Below are 14,826 nucleotides of genomic sequence, written 5' to 3'. Positions count from 1 at the left end.
CGACCCAGACAGACACCAGAGACTGTTGCCAAGACCAAACCTACTGCCAGGAAATGAGTCACTCTAGAATGTCTCCATTATGTGCCACTAAGTCACCTTCTTCATTTTGGACTGCCATTGCTCCTTTCCCCATGGCCCCATAGATAATGGACCTGTGCTCCAAAACAACTGGGACACTACACGTAAGTTTTCGTCCACCATCACCCCACTCCATTGCACTGTCACATCCTTTTTGTCACATCAATAAACACCCTTGAACACAACTGAAGTATTTGTGCTTTATAATACAACAATATGCAATGTATTGAACTGCATTATCCTGTGCAAACGTCCTGTAATGTGTGAATCCATCCAACAAATGTGTTTAGGCAGTCTGTAATCATCACATCAGTACACAGTTGTGACCACAACAACGTCTGCAAAAAGGGAAAGCATAAGTGACAGTCAATTGAAAAGTAAAGGTAGTGCTTGGCACAACACAGCAAGCACACAGCCCTTAACTGTAATGGAGTTATGACCAGAAGTACAGTCTTACCTGTGTCAGTTGAAGTACTGCTGTATTATACGTGTCTTGTTGTCCACATCCTCCTCCTCCTCACTGTCTACAGTGTCCTTTGCTGCCACAGGTGCATTGTCTCCCCTCCTCCTCCTGCAGGTAGGGAACATGCATCTGAGGGCCAAATTATACAGCATGCAGCAAGCCACCACTATATGGCAGACCTTCTTAGGGTCGTAGCATAGGGATCCACCAGTTGAATGGAGGCACCAGAACCTGGCTTTCAGTAAACCAAATGTGCGTTCAATAACCCTCCTGGTACGCCCATGTGCTTCATTTTACTGATTTTCTGGCCTTTCACCGGATTCCTCACTGGAGTCAACAGCCAGGACAGGTTTGGGTGGCCGAAGTCACCTAGAGGTAGTGAGGGACACACATTACTCTTGTACAATGGCATGGAGTACAACTTCAGTTGGCATACACTGACGCACATTGGGTGAAGACTCAAGCTCACCAGTGAGCCACGCGCTCCCCCTCTGTAGATGTGCCATCTCCTGTGGGACGATGCTATTCCTCAATACACAAAGGCATCATGCACAGATCCAGGAAACATGGCAGTGACGTGGGAGATATATTCATCTGCAAGGCACACCATCTGAACATTTAGAGAGTGGTAACTCTTCCTATTCCTGTAGATCTGCTCATTTGCCCCAATCACATGTGGTATGTGTCCCATGGCATAGAATGCTGCCTTCACAGAGGGCAAATCTTCACTCTGGGGGAATGAGATGTAGCTACTCATGTGTTTGAGCAAGGCAGCCAAAACTCTTCCAAGCACAATCGAAAACACTGGCTGTGACATTCCTGCAGCCAAGCTTACCGTCACCTGGAAAGAACCATTTGCCATGAATTGGAGCATTGACAGTACCTGTACTGCAGTGGGTATTGCTGTAGTGCTACGGACAGCAGGAATCATATCTGGCTCCAATTGTTGACACAGCTCAGCAATTGTGGCCCTGTCCAGACTATAGGTGATTATGATGTGCCATTCCTCCATTGTACCCAAGTCCACCAGTGGTCTGTACACAGTTGCTTGCCTCCTCCTCTGCAGTGGTAGGTAACTAAGTAAACCAAACATGAGATGGAAGTATGGGCACACAATATCACAGTACACGGAGCATGTATGTATGTAGCAGACTGGAATTGTCTTGGTGTGTACCATCAATACCTATGACGCAAATCAAATTGTCCAACATGATTAACAGCATTAGGAATTGACAACCGCCTGTCTTGTATACAGGGACAGGTAGAAGTGAACTCACTCCATGGGCGTTTGGCCACCATCATGGCGGAAGGTGGTCTGCACTGCTGTGCAACTCCTCATTGGTGAACATGGAGCTCTATCAACCACAGGAACCAATCATGATCAATGCGGGCAGTGAGGAGTTCACTGTCACGGATGTGACCGCCATTTTATTTGTACCACTTCACTTGATTCCTGACTCTCTACTGATCAACACCTTCACTTTGTGTGCTGCTGTGTCTGGAACCCGCAATGGCCCGTGCTACAGGGGAAAGGGCCACAGCCTTCACATCGGAGGAGTTGGAGAAGCTTGTGGATGAGGTTCTATCTTTGTATGGGCAGTTGTAGCGGTCTCCAGACCAACAGGTGAGTATCTCATGGGTACGTTGGATGCGAAATGGCTGCATGAAGATGTATGGGTGTGTTGCTAGTGTGTCACTTGGGGGTTGTTTTTGCTGCATGCAATGTGTATGCAGAGGTACGGATCATGTGTGGGCTTAATGTAGGATCTATGCAGTATGTAAGGCATTTCTGTTACAGAATGGAGTGTTGAGTTCATAGTATCCATTCGTCTGTATTCCCTATGCAGGTTTGTACCCATCAGAAGAAAGGGCTGTGACGTGCCATCGCCAAGGACATGCGGACCCTGGGGGTCAATAGCCAGCAGAGCCCCCATTGCAGCAAATGGTGGGGGGGGCCTGAGACACTTGGCCCTGAAGACCGCAGAGGCCCAGCTGGGGATGGTCTCCTAATGAGGGAGGGATGCCCATCGGACCCTGACCCGGACCCTGTTATTTTATTTTGTTGCCTGCCATGGGGGTTGGGTGCAAGGTTCTGGTCAGTGGATGCCCAAATATGCTGGTTTAACTAATCTTGTGGAGTCCTGCTTAGCAATGTAGTGTGGTATGTATATTTGGTATTGGTAAGTAGCTGGCATACCATGGCAGACATGGCTTGGTGAGTCCCAGTAGGTTTGCAGATTTTAGTGTTTGGGTTCATTTCATCTGTTGTTCCCAGGTAATGGTGATGTGTATGCCAAATGTGCTATTGTTGCTGTGATTGACCCTGTGCTCCCTTTCTTTCTTCCCCACCCTCTCTCCTTTTCTCATCCTGTCCTTGTGTACATTAGCATCATCTGGTGAAGGAACAGGGCACTAGCGAGTGGGGGAGCTACAGCCCACAGGACCCAGGAGGTAGAGTCCACTGACGCTGAGGGGACCAGTAGGTTGGAGGGCGAGGGGAGCACCGCAGGGGAGACTGGATCTATGACTACAGACTCTGATTCCTTCTCTGATGGAAGCTTCTTGGTGGTGGCGGAGCCCTCTGGGGCCACCCCAGCTACTACATCTTCCACCACCCGGTACCAACACCACCCTCTCAGTAGCCCCCATCCAGTTGCCTGTGCCAGCTCACCCAGGACGGTGGGCGTCTCCTTCGCCCCAGGCACCTCAGGCCCTGCCCCAGTCAGCCCTGCTGCCCCCACTGAGGAGGCTATTGACTTCCTGAGATCCACCTCTGTAGGGCAGGCAACTATAGTGAATGCAATCCAGGGGCTTCACAGTGGCTTGGCTGCCCTACAGAGATCGTTTCAGGCTCTGCCCTCCTCTTTGACGGCAACAATGTCCCAGGTTCTTCCGTCCCCCCTCCAACTACCTGTTCCCAGTGCCGAAGCCCTCTCCCCCAACCCATCCCATGCACACAATCAGACAAGGATGCACTGAAGACAACAAACAGGACACGCACAGACAAGCAAAGGCACCACACTTCACTCCACAAGGACACACACAGCCAACACACAGAAGCACATGCAACAACAGCCACTGCCTCACACTGTATCCCCCTCCTCTTCCTCCCTCACAGTCACATCAACACTCACACCTGCAAGCACTGTATCATCAGTCCCAGATACTGTCACCTGTACAGCCTTGCCCACAGTCACTGCAACAGAAGACATGCAGACTAGCACCCCATTCACCACATGCGCAGTCACCACTATCACAACCTCACGCAGCACACCCACCTCACTTGCAGACACCACAACAACATACATACATACACACACCCTCTTTGTCCTCTCTCACCCTGTCTGCCCAACCCCTCCAGAAATACATAAATGCTCCCACTCAGACACCCAACAGCCATCCACCTCACATACGCACACTGTACATGCACCTGCCACCAAGTCCAACACACCTACTCCTCCTACTACCACTCGCTCTACCTCCACTCCCAAACCTTTCTCCCAAAGCCCGCCCCCTGGGACCTAAGAAACATTTCCTTTCCCACCTTACCCACTTACCTCCTCCCCACCACCCTGCCTGTAAGAGGAAGATCCCTCTCCCCAGCCCAGGACCTCAAGCTCCCAGTCCACTCCTGTTCCTTCTCCTGCAGCTACACCTGCCACTAAGGGGCACTAGAGTGGCACTCCGGCCGTCCACTCCAAGAAACTCTTCCCACTAAGCAATGGAGCCAAGACCCGCCCCTCCCAAACCCAAATCCAAGGCCTAGCTTCCAGGATCCCCCCCACAATCCCCCACCCCCTGAGGTGCATGCCTACCATTACCATGATGCCCCTGCCCAGTGGAGTGACATGGGCTGTCAGGAGTCAAGTTGGATCTTGGACGTTGCTCTGTGGCTCTTAGCTAACATGCGACTGGCAAATGGCCATTTGTATATAGTTGCCTCATTTGTTGTGGGCGCACGTCCACCGAAATACAGAGGTTGGACCAAAGGTATGTGTCCTGGCTTTCTTTACTTATGGCTTGTTTTGTTGTAGGATTTCTCTGCAGATTTTTCTCTGTGTGTGGTGTGTGTGTGTGGTGTGTGTTGTGCATGTGGGTGTGTCACTCTACCCTCCCTCCGTTGTGTGCTAGGCATTTGTACTCACCATTGTCATCGGCGTTGCTGCTCCTGGACTGCCATCACATGGTACAGCATCAGCAGGATTTCCAGTTCGGGTTCCTTCACGGCCGCGGACTCCTCTGTGTTCAGACATTGGCTGTCTATGGGAGGGATGACCACCATGGTCATAATTTGTCGGTCTTCACTGCCAGCCTGGCGGCGGTACTGCCCCTATCCCCGGTGCAGCGGTCAGCTGACGACCAGTGTCATAATAAGGGCCTTTTTCTCCCAGGTTAAACCTTATTGCTTGTTGCCAAGCTACAAAGGGATGAGATAGGGTGAATTTATTGAGCCCTAACTAGACCTAGTGGGGGTAGTGGTATATTGCTAAGTTTAGGTACTTACCTGATCTTACCAGTATTCCACTTTCCAACAGTGAGCTTCTTGATATCACTGACATGGAGTGTCATGAAACTAAAGTCTTGAAGAAGGAAGGAGATAAATGGAATCTATATTAAACAAAGACAGTTGCGAAGAACATGAAACCAGCATATAACGTATGGGAAGACTTCATGCCTCAAGAGGAATTACAGGATGTTTGGCAAGCATCCTTCAACTTACTTTATTCCACAGTAAAATATGCCACTCTCAGGATAAATCACTTGTTCACTCTTTACAGGACTTATTGGTCACCTAAGAAACTGGCAAAAGTCAATGCTAACAGAGACTCTAGATGTGGAAGATGTGGAAGTCGAATGCAATGATCTCCATATGTTTGTTAGCTGGTCGTCCCTGACCCACTTCTGACTCCTGGTGTTGAAATGTTTGGCAGGATCTTTGGTTGGGTGATGGAGGTAAGCCTAAAGTTGATTATATTTGGAGCACTGAGGGACCCTGCAGAGTGGGGACTGGCTTCCACTGAATCTAGAAAATTACTCTTCTTTTTTCTCCTCATGACAAGGAGAGAGATTGTAGGAGGTGGTCCCAATCATAACCTCCTACTTGGTGAGACTGGTGGCACTCAGTGGTCTATGTTTGTAAGATCAAAAGAAAATGGTGGGTAGGGGACACCCTCACTGCCTGTCAATATGGGACCCTATAAATAGATTGCTGGATGCCAGCAAGGTCCTGTGGATACCTCTATTTGAGTGAAGTCAGTGTTAGGGCTTTGGGTATTACTTTGAGACTACTGGCCTTGGATTGTAACCTGGTGATCAATGGAGCGGGTTGACTGTCCTCGCGCTCATATGAGATTGTATGAGAACTCAAAAAATAAACTAAATTATGAAAATGTGAAAAGAAGTAATTTTAAGAAACACCCTCTAAATCATATGCTAGTATGGGTAAGCACTAATTCAGAGATATGCAAATAACCCCTGCTTCTAAACTTAATTTCTTATGCCCATTTTTGAAATACATAGGTTTTCTTGATGCCTATTTTTCACCATATGAATTTCTCTATTCCCAGTACACAATTAAAAACCATTGCAAGGTGCAGCTCTGTTATTGGCTCAGGGTATCTCGAGTTCTCCGAAAACTCACAGTTCCTATATATCCCCACAACCAAAAGGGGATAGTAGATGTAATGGTACATAGCTTTTATAAATTAGCCATTGTGATGAGAAATTACAAATGAAAACGTTGTCACAAATGCCCGTTTTTTCCTACTAATTTTAAATATTTTTCTATTTGAACACTTGGTTTCTTTGAGAAAACCTTTAAAGGATCTACATAAATGACACTTGCTGAATCCAGAATGTTGTCTAGTTTTCCGAAATGTATAGCATTCTGGGATCCACCAGGAGTATCACACCCATTTTCACCACAAACTGGAAGGCAGTTGAAAGCTAAAAAAATAGGAAAAATTGGCTAAATTCCAGTAAAATGCCAAAAAAGTGTTAAACAATGTTTTTCTGAATCAAGTCTGCCTATTCCTGAACTCTGGGAAGATAGTGATGTTAGCACCACAAATTGTTCCTTGAAGCCATTTGCAGGAATAAAGCAGACACTTTCTTCTGCAGCACTTTTTGACAATTTTTTCCAAAACTTAGTTATAATTTGGCAAATTTCACAGTCCCCTCCAGGGGACTCTACAAACCCTGGTTACCTTTGGAACCCCCATTTTGTTAAATACATAGTTTCCAACCTACTCCTAGACATACACAAAAGTTTGACGGGATGTTCTCGCCCACCACCAGGTGCCATGCTTCATCAATGTACACTTTCCAAAACCCCACTTTGATGAAGAGCAGGCCTACACCCTCAGTTCAGGGGGGCACTTACTACTAGCTCAGGATCCGTAATTTACAGACTAAAAACCAATGTGGTAACACAGTCAGTTTTTTTAAAATATATAGGGTGCCACTTGGTATTAAAAAGCAGGTGTGAGATAAATGGGAATAAGTACTCTGGACCCATTAAACTCTCAACATGTTTCTGCCTACCAGCTCATCCGAGTCTATGGCATTTATCAAGATAGGCATTGAATTGTCTGAGAGCATGTCCCCAAAGTATATGTTAATATACTGAGGGTCTAACTCGTGTTGCCGCCCAGTGTTTCTAGGTCCCTTAGGTACCTGAAAAACATTAAAGACATATGTGTGTTACCAAAATGTTTGGCTGATAATTCTGGATCTGCTGTCCTTCAATCTCATTTAGGCCACATTTGCATGCGGTGTAAGTGACACTGCACTTGTGTATCACACCCATAAAATAAATGTCATCCTGTGAGAACTAGCTTACACACTCTTACTGTAATTAAAGGTCATCTGTGCCCCATGGAGGAGGGGCTCAGGTACCCCTTTAGTCACAGTCTACAAGAAAGAGGAAAGGATTGTCAACCCTGCTAGTTGAATATCTGAGAATACTTTGTAGAAACTACCACTTCCCCCATACCCACTTACTACATCTAGGTACACTTCTGGCCGTCCACCTACTTCTACTCGATACTTCACTTGATGGTTGAGGGAGTCACTGTTAGTCAGTCTTAGATACTCTCAAGATATCACATCTGTGATTGGGTAATGATAATCACCATTGTATCAGTGGTGTTTGTACAATTATGTTCCGAGGTGTGCCTACTACTAACTTGTATGTGCTCCATTATATTCAGATGTTAAAGCGGGGAGCCAGCTGGGTACGTCTGTTTCACAAGTGCGACCATGCATGCGTAATTTACAACTCTACGCTAGTGCACTTTAAAAAATCACTGTGCTCTCAGGCTGGTTTCTTCTCCTCTGTTGGTTGGAGTGTAGCGCACTGCCCGACATGAAGCATGGGATGTACAACAGCTGCCTGCTGAAGAACACCTATATATTCACAAATGTCCCCCGGGCGGGCCTGCCGATACCATTCGGTGATCTGGCGTTTTCAATTACAAATCTTTGGCATAGAGTGCCTAAGTCCAATATTCTCAGTTGAAGAAAAGTAAGGGCCTTGTTTAAGTTTTGGCAGGGGCTCAACTGGTGGGCAGATACCATGACCTCTTCCCTCAAGACCAAGAGCCACTCATTCTCATAGAATATTCCTGCCGGCTTTCAATGGATATGCTTCACTCAGTGCTTAATTTGAGCCGGTGGGTTCCGGTGCAGGGCACCAGCACTTATTTTTGAGGGCCGGCACTTATTGTTCTGCCTCAAGGATTTACTGCAAGCGAAGAACGACAGAGAAAGAAAAAACAGAAAAAGCACTGCAAAGGGAGAAAGCTGCCTTCACAACCCACCCATCCCAACACCAAGCCCTGCATGCCACCACAAAGCATGGACACCCATCACCAAAGCATGCCCACTGCACACACACATCACCCCTACAAGCCACCCTCACAAAAGCCCCCACAAGGGAATGCCTGCACTTGGGTACACGGACACCCACCCATCACACAAAATGCCACACACAGAAGCAATAACCATACCCTTATACCCCTGCAGGACCCGAACGCCACCACACCGCCACGGAGGGTACAGAGATGTCCATCCCACCCCCAGAAGAGGCCCCCAGCGATGACAGCATCTCTGTCTCCCTGGACCCAGATGACCAGCCCGGCCCATCAGGGACCTCTGGACCGTCGGTTCCCCACAGACAGCCACAGGCTACAGCAGACCTAACCCCCTCTGGGAACACCAGCACAGCTCCCACCCAGCGGGCCCATGCCTCTGTCTCCAGGACACGTCAATCAGCGGTGTGTCCACCACTACAGGGCACCCAGGTTGACCCACCACCCCAACAACAACAGGGACCTGGGGGCAGTGGTAGTGGGCACACCGTCCAGGGGACAGAGGCCCAGGAACACAGGGGAGCTGGGAGGGCTGCTGTGCGACAGAGGGGGGACAGGCCCAGGGAACCCACTCTCCAAGAGGCCCTCTCCTCCATCATGGGAGCATACCACCACTCCCAGGATACGATGGCGACGGTACTGGCCAGGTTCCAGGAGATCCAGGCACTGCAGGAGGAACGGTACATGGGGTTCAGAGAGGAACTGAGGAACATTGGTTCCGCAATGGGGACCATCGTCGTGGCCCTTAACCAGATAGTCACCACATTGCGGGACCATGTGGCACCCCAAAGGGCCTCTGTCACTAGCCCAGGCCAGGAACAGCCTACCACCTCTGCCGGCGCTAGTGGACAGGAGACCCCCACACAACAACAGGCCACCAGAACCCCACCTCCTGCAGAAGAAGAACCACCCCGCAAGCGGAACCTGAGATCTCACAAGAAGACAGAGTAGGATTGCAAGACCCCCGCCAGCATAAGATACCCCCTGATGTCATCCCACTGTCCCACATTGTCACCCTGTCCAACCTTTAACTGCCCCTGCTCCATCTTTCCACAGGCATATGGACAATGCACCTGTGAGACTGAGAACTGGACTCTGCCATGGACATTACTCCACCCCCACCCATCACCGTTTTACAATCATGTACCTATATGTAGCACTAGAAATAAATCACTTATTGCACTTAAAAAATCAGGAGTCTGCTTGTATTCTTAACAAATGTATTACACATAACGGTGCAATAATGTTCAGTTACTTTGTGATGACAACATACCAATGTCAATAAGCTTTAGTCCATGGTCAAACAAAGCAGAAGTCACGCAGTGGGTCATACAGCTCTGAAAAGGGAAGGGAAAGTCACAAATCAGTTAAAAGGAACTGGGGGGAAACACAGACATTAGAGACGCAGGAGGCCTTAAGTAAATGTAAAATGGCGTGGGTGATTCTTACCTGTGTGCTACTGAAAATATTGTTGTATGACTGTATCCCTGTTGTCTGTGTCGTCCCCATCGTCTTCCTCTTCTTCACTCTCCACAGGCTCCACAGCTGCTACAACACCACCATCTGGACCATCCTCCTGCAGAAAAGGCACCTGGCGTCGCAAAGCAAGATTGTGAAGCATACAGCAGGCCACGATGATATGGCACACCTTCTTTGGTGAGTACATTAGGGATCCCCCTGTCATATGCAGGCACCTAAACCTGGCCTTCAGGAGCCCGAAGGTCCTTTCTATGATCCTCCTAGTTCGCCCATGGGCCTCATTGTACCGTTCCTCTGCCCTGGTCCGGGGATTCCTCACTGGGGTCAGTAGCCACGACAGGTTGGGGTAACCAGAGTCACCTATTAGCCACACACGGTGTCTCTGTAGCTGTTCCATCACATAAGGGATGCTGCTATTTCGCATGATGTACGCGTCATGCACAGACCCAGGGAGCTTGGCATTTACTTGGGAGATGTACTGGTCAGCCAAACAGACCACCTGGACATTCATAGAATGAAAACTTTTTCTATTTCTGTACACCTGCTCACTTTCTTTGGGGGGAACCAAAGCCACATGGGTCCCATCAATGGCACCAATGATGTTGGGAATATGTCCAAGGGCATAGAAATCACCCTTCACTGTAGCCAATGCGCCCACCTCAGGGAAAACAATGTAGCTCCGCATGTATTTCATCAGGGCAGACAACACTCTGGACAAAACCTTAGAAAACATAGGCTGAGACATCCCTGATGACATGGCCACTGTTGCCTGAAAAGAACCACTTGCCAAAAAATGGAGTACTGACAGAACCTGCACCAGAGGGGGAATCCCTGTGGGTTGGCGGATGGGGGGCATCAGGTCTGGCTCCAGCTGGGCACACAGTTCCTGTATAGTGGCTCGGTCAAGCCTGTATGTAAGTATGATATGTCGTTCTTCCATTGTCGACAGGTCCACCAGCGGTCGGTACACTGGAGGATTCATCCGTCTCCTCGCAAGTCCCAGCGGACGGTGCCTAGGAAGGACAACATGGAGCACAGAGTCAAGCAACCCACAGGTACGTAACCACAGCTTGCACAGTACACGATTCGCTATGCATTGAAAGGCTTGTATGAGTGGCAATGCAAGGCAGAGGCCTGTGTGACACAGTAGAAAATATGCCATGTGGGCCCTTGAAATGGCGGCTGCCTGACCTGTGAAGTGTGACAATGGGATGTGAGGTCAATGCGCTGGCGTGGCACACCGTGGCGGTAGGCGGCCAAAGACCGCGATGCTAAGCCACATTGGTTAACATTGCACCCTATGGGTTTCAGGAGCCAATGACGATGTGCGCCGGCGGTCGCGGTACGCACCGCGGCGGTACGCACCACCGCGAGCGTGACCGCCATTTTCTATCTAATTAATCACTCGAGACCTGATCATCCACATGAGAGGACCTATACTGCAAGTGCTGCTGTGACCTCGGTCTGGAAGATACCATGGCTGCTGCGACTGGGGAAAGGGCCCCTGCCTTCACTTCAGAAGAATTGGAGAAACTTGTTGATGGGGTCCTCCCCCAGTATGCGCTACTCTACGGTCCTCCAGACCAACAGGTTAGTACACAGGGTGCACGTTGTATGGGCTATGCCTGTGTTGAGTAGGGTGGATGTAAGATGGTGGGGAGGTGAGCGAATGAGGAGTGCAACGCACGACAGATGAGAGCATGTGCCACATGGCAAGGTTGGGGGGGGGGGGGCCACTCACATTGACCATGCAGAAAAGTGACGATATTTCCTTTCCCACACTGTACATGTCACATAGGTCAGCGCCCATCAGAAGATCGACATTTGGCGTGCCATCGCCAAGGACGTCCGGGCCCTGGGGGTCCACAACAGACGGGGCACCACTGCCGAAAGAGGTGGGAGGACATCCGCCGCGGGACCAGAAAGACCGCTGAGGCTCTGCTGGGGATGGCCTCCCAACGTAGGAGGGGTGCCAGCCGGCAATTGACCCCCCTGATGTCCCGGATCCTGGCGGTGTCCTACCCCGATTTGGATGGGCGCGTGAGGACATCACAGCAGACACAAGGGGGTGAGTATCAGCACAATCTGCTATCTTTGCGCGCAGTGGAGGTGTCTGGGTGGGGGAGGAGGGCTGTGGCTATCTCTAGGCCAGGGCGATTTCTGTAGGCTAGGCCCCTCCGTTAGGCATGACCCTGTGCCCCCACCCCCCACCTCTGTAGGGTGGCAAGTACAGCTATCCATGGTCCGGCCTCACCTATGTGTGCATTTGTCGTCCATAGACCTGTAGGCCTAGTCACAATAACTGAGTAGTGTACCCCGATTGCGCGGCCTAGTGCTGGGGGCTTCTGTGTCTGTCCTCTCCGACAACGGTGTTGCCAATGCATGCACTCAACCTGTCTTCATTTCTCCCCCCCCCCCAATTTCTTTGTCTTCCTGTTCATGTGTGCATTAGCATCATCAGGCGGAGGAGAAGTGGCATCGGCGCACAAGGGAGCTGCATCTCACATGGCCCCGGAGGGCCATGCAACCGACTCCGAGTACACCAGTGAGACGGAGGGCGAGGGGGGCTCCACAACGGGGACCCGTGGAGACGTCAGCGACACAGACACGTCCTCGGAAGGGAGCTCCCTTGCTGTGGCGGCAACATCCGTGCCCACCGCCACAACAGGTGCAGCCGCCACCCAGCGCACCAGCTCCGCCCTCCCAGCAGCCCCTCAGTGTTCGTCCCGTGCCCGCTCGGCCAGGAAGCCGGCCATCTCCTTCGACCCAGGCACCTCAGGCCCTGCCCCAGTTACCCCTGCTGCCCTCAGTGAGGAGATCGTTGACCTCCTCCAGACGCTCATTGTTGGGCAGTCTACCCTTTTGAATGCCATCCAGGGTGTAGAAAGGGAGGTGCATCGGAGCAATGCATACCTGGAGGGCATTCATTCGGGTCAGGCTGCCCATCAGCGATCGTTCAACGCTCTGGCCTCAGCACTGACGGCAGCCATTGTCCCTGTCTCCAGCCTCCCTCTTCAAACTCCCTCCACCCAGTCCCAGTCTCCTGTTCCTCTGCCTATCCCATCCACACCATCAGACCAGCCTGCACACACCTCAACACCCAAGGGCAGCTCATCCAGACATAAGCACCACAGATCACACGAGCATTCACCCAAGCAACATCCAGATGCAGACATGGCAACAGTCACTACCACCTCTGTGTCCCCCTCCTTCTTGTGTCCCTCCTCCCTCCCTGTGACGTCTCCACTCACACCTGCATGCACACCACCATCAGCCAGTACTTCCATCACCAGCACACCCTCCAGTACAGTCCGCACACGTGCAGTCACCACCCCCACTGCCATTTACACATCCCCTGTGTACTCTCCCGGTGTGTCTGTCACCCCCTCTTCCAAACCACACAAACGCAGGCAGCCACCCACCCAACAGCCATCCACCTCACGACAGTCTCCGTCACAAGCACCTGCACCCAAACACAGCACACTTGACTCTCCTACAACCACATCCTCTTCCTCCACTCCCATACCCACTGCACCTACCCTTCCCATTGCTCCTAAAAAACTTCTCCTCTCCAAAATTAACCTCTTTGCATCACCTGACCCACCCCCTCCATCTGGTGAGAGTACAAACAGCACCTCAGCCACCACAAGCCCTGCATCTACTAGGACCATAGTTCAGGGGTATTGGAGTCCACCAGCTCCTAGGGCAGGAACATCGGCCAGCAGCAAGGGGACAGCCAGCCCACCCCCTGGGAAGAGGACCAAAAAAACGAAGGGCCGGCGCGACAAGCCTGAGACGGCTGCCACCAAGGACAGTAGCCTTGCCCCATCACCTGCCACATCAACAAAGGGAGGCAAGGGCCACAGAGCTTCAGCGAAGGAGGGCAAGGGCAGCAGGGCGGACAAGTCAGGCAGCAGACGAGCTGACCAGAAGGGCCCCACTAGCCCAATTCCGGGGGTGATGGACGACACCCACGGGCCCAGGACTCCATCACAGGAGGGCCCCGCAACCGAAAGGTCGGATGGCGACTGAGCGGTAGTATTGGCCAGGTCTGGGTCCCAAGAAACACAGGTCAAGCACCGCTGAACAGGGACCGCCGTAAGAAGCACCGCTGAACAGGGCCCCGCCGTGAGAAGCACCGCTGAACAGGGCCCCGCCAAGACAAGCACCGCTGAACAGGGCCCCGCCAAGACAAGCACCGCTCCGCTGGGCCCTTCATCTCAAGCACCGCTCCGCTGGGCCCTTCCTCTCAAGCACCGCTCTGCTGGGCCCTTCCTGTCAAGCACCGCTCCGCTGGGCCCTTCCTCTCAAGCACCGCTCCGCTGGGCCCTTCACCTCAAGCACCGCTCCGCTGGGCCCTTTCTGTCAAGCACCGTTCCGCTGGGCCCTTCACCTCAAGCACCGCTCCGCTGGGGCCTTCATCTCAAGCACCGCTCCGCTGGGCACCGCCGTCTCAAGCATCGCTCCACTGGGCCCTTCATCTCAAGCACCGCTCCGCTGGGCCCTTCACCTCAAGCACCGCTCTGCTGGGCACTGCCGTCTCAAACACCGCTCCGCTGGGCCCTTCCTGTCAAGCACCGCTCTGCTGGGCCCTTCCTCTCAAGCACCGCTCTGCTGGGCACCGCCGTCTCAAGCACTGCTCCGCTGGGCCCTTCCTGTCAAGCATCGCTCCGCTGGGCCCTTCCTCTCAAGCAACACTCCGCTGGGCCCTTCACCTCAAGCACCGCTCCGCTGGGCACCGCCGTCTCAAGCACCGCTCCGCTGGGCCATTCCTGTCAAGCACCGCTCCGCTGGGCACCGCCGTCTCAAGCACCGCTCCGCTGGGCCCTTCCTGTCAAGCACCGCTCCGCTGGGCCCTTCCTCTCAAGCACCGCTCCGCTGGGCCCTTCATCTCAAGCACCGCTCCGCTGGGCCCTTCCTGTCAAGCACCGCTCC

Source organism: Pleurodeles waltl, chromosome 7 (genome assembly GCF_031143425.1).
Source record: "Pleurodeles waltl isolate 20211129_DDA chromosome 7, aPleWal1.hap1.20221129, whole genome shotgun sequence".
NCBI lineage: Eukaryota > Metazoa > Chordata > Amphibia > Caudata > Salamandridae > Pleurodeles > Pleurodeles waltl.
The sequence above is the reverse complement of the archived record's forward strand: the minus strand, read 5'-3'. Positions refer to the sequence as shown.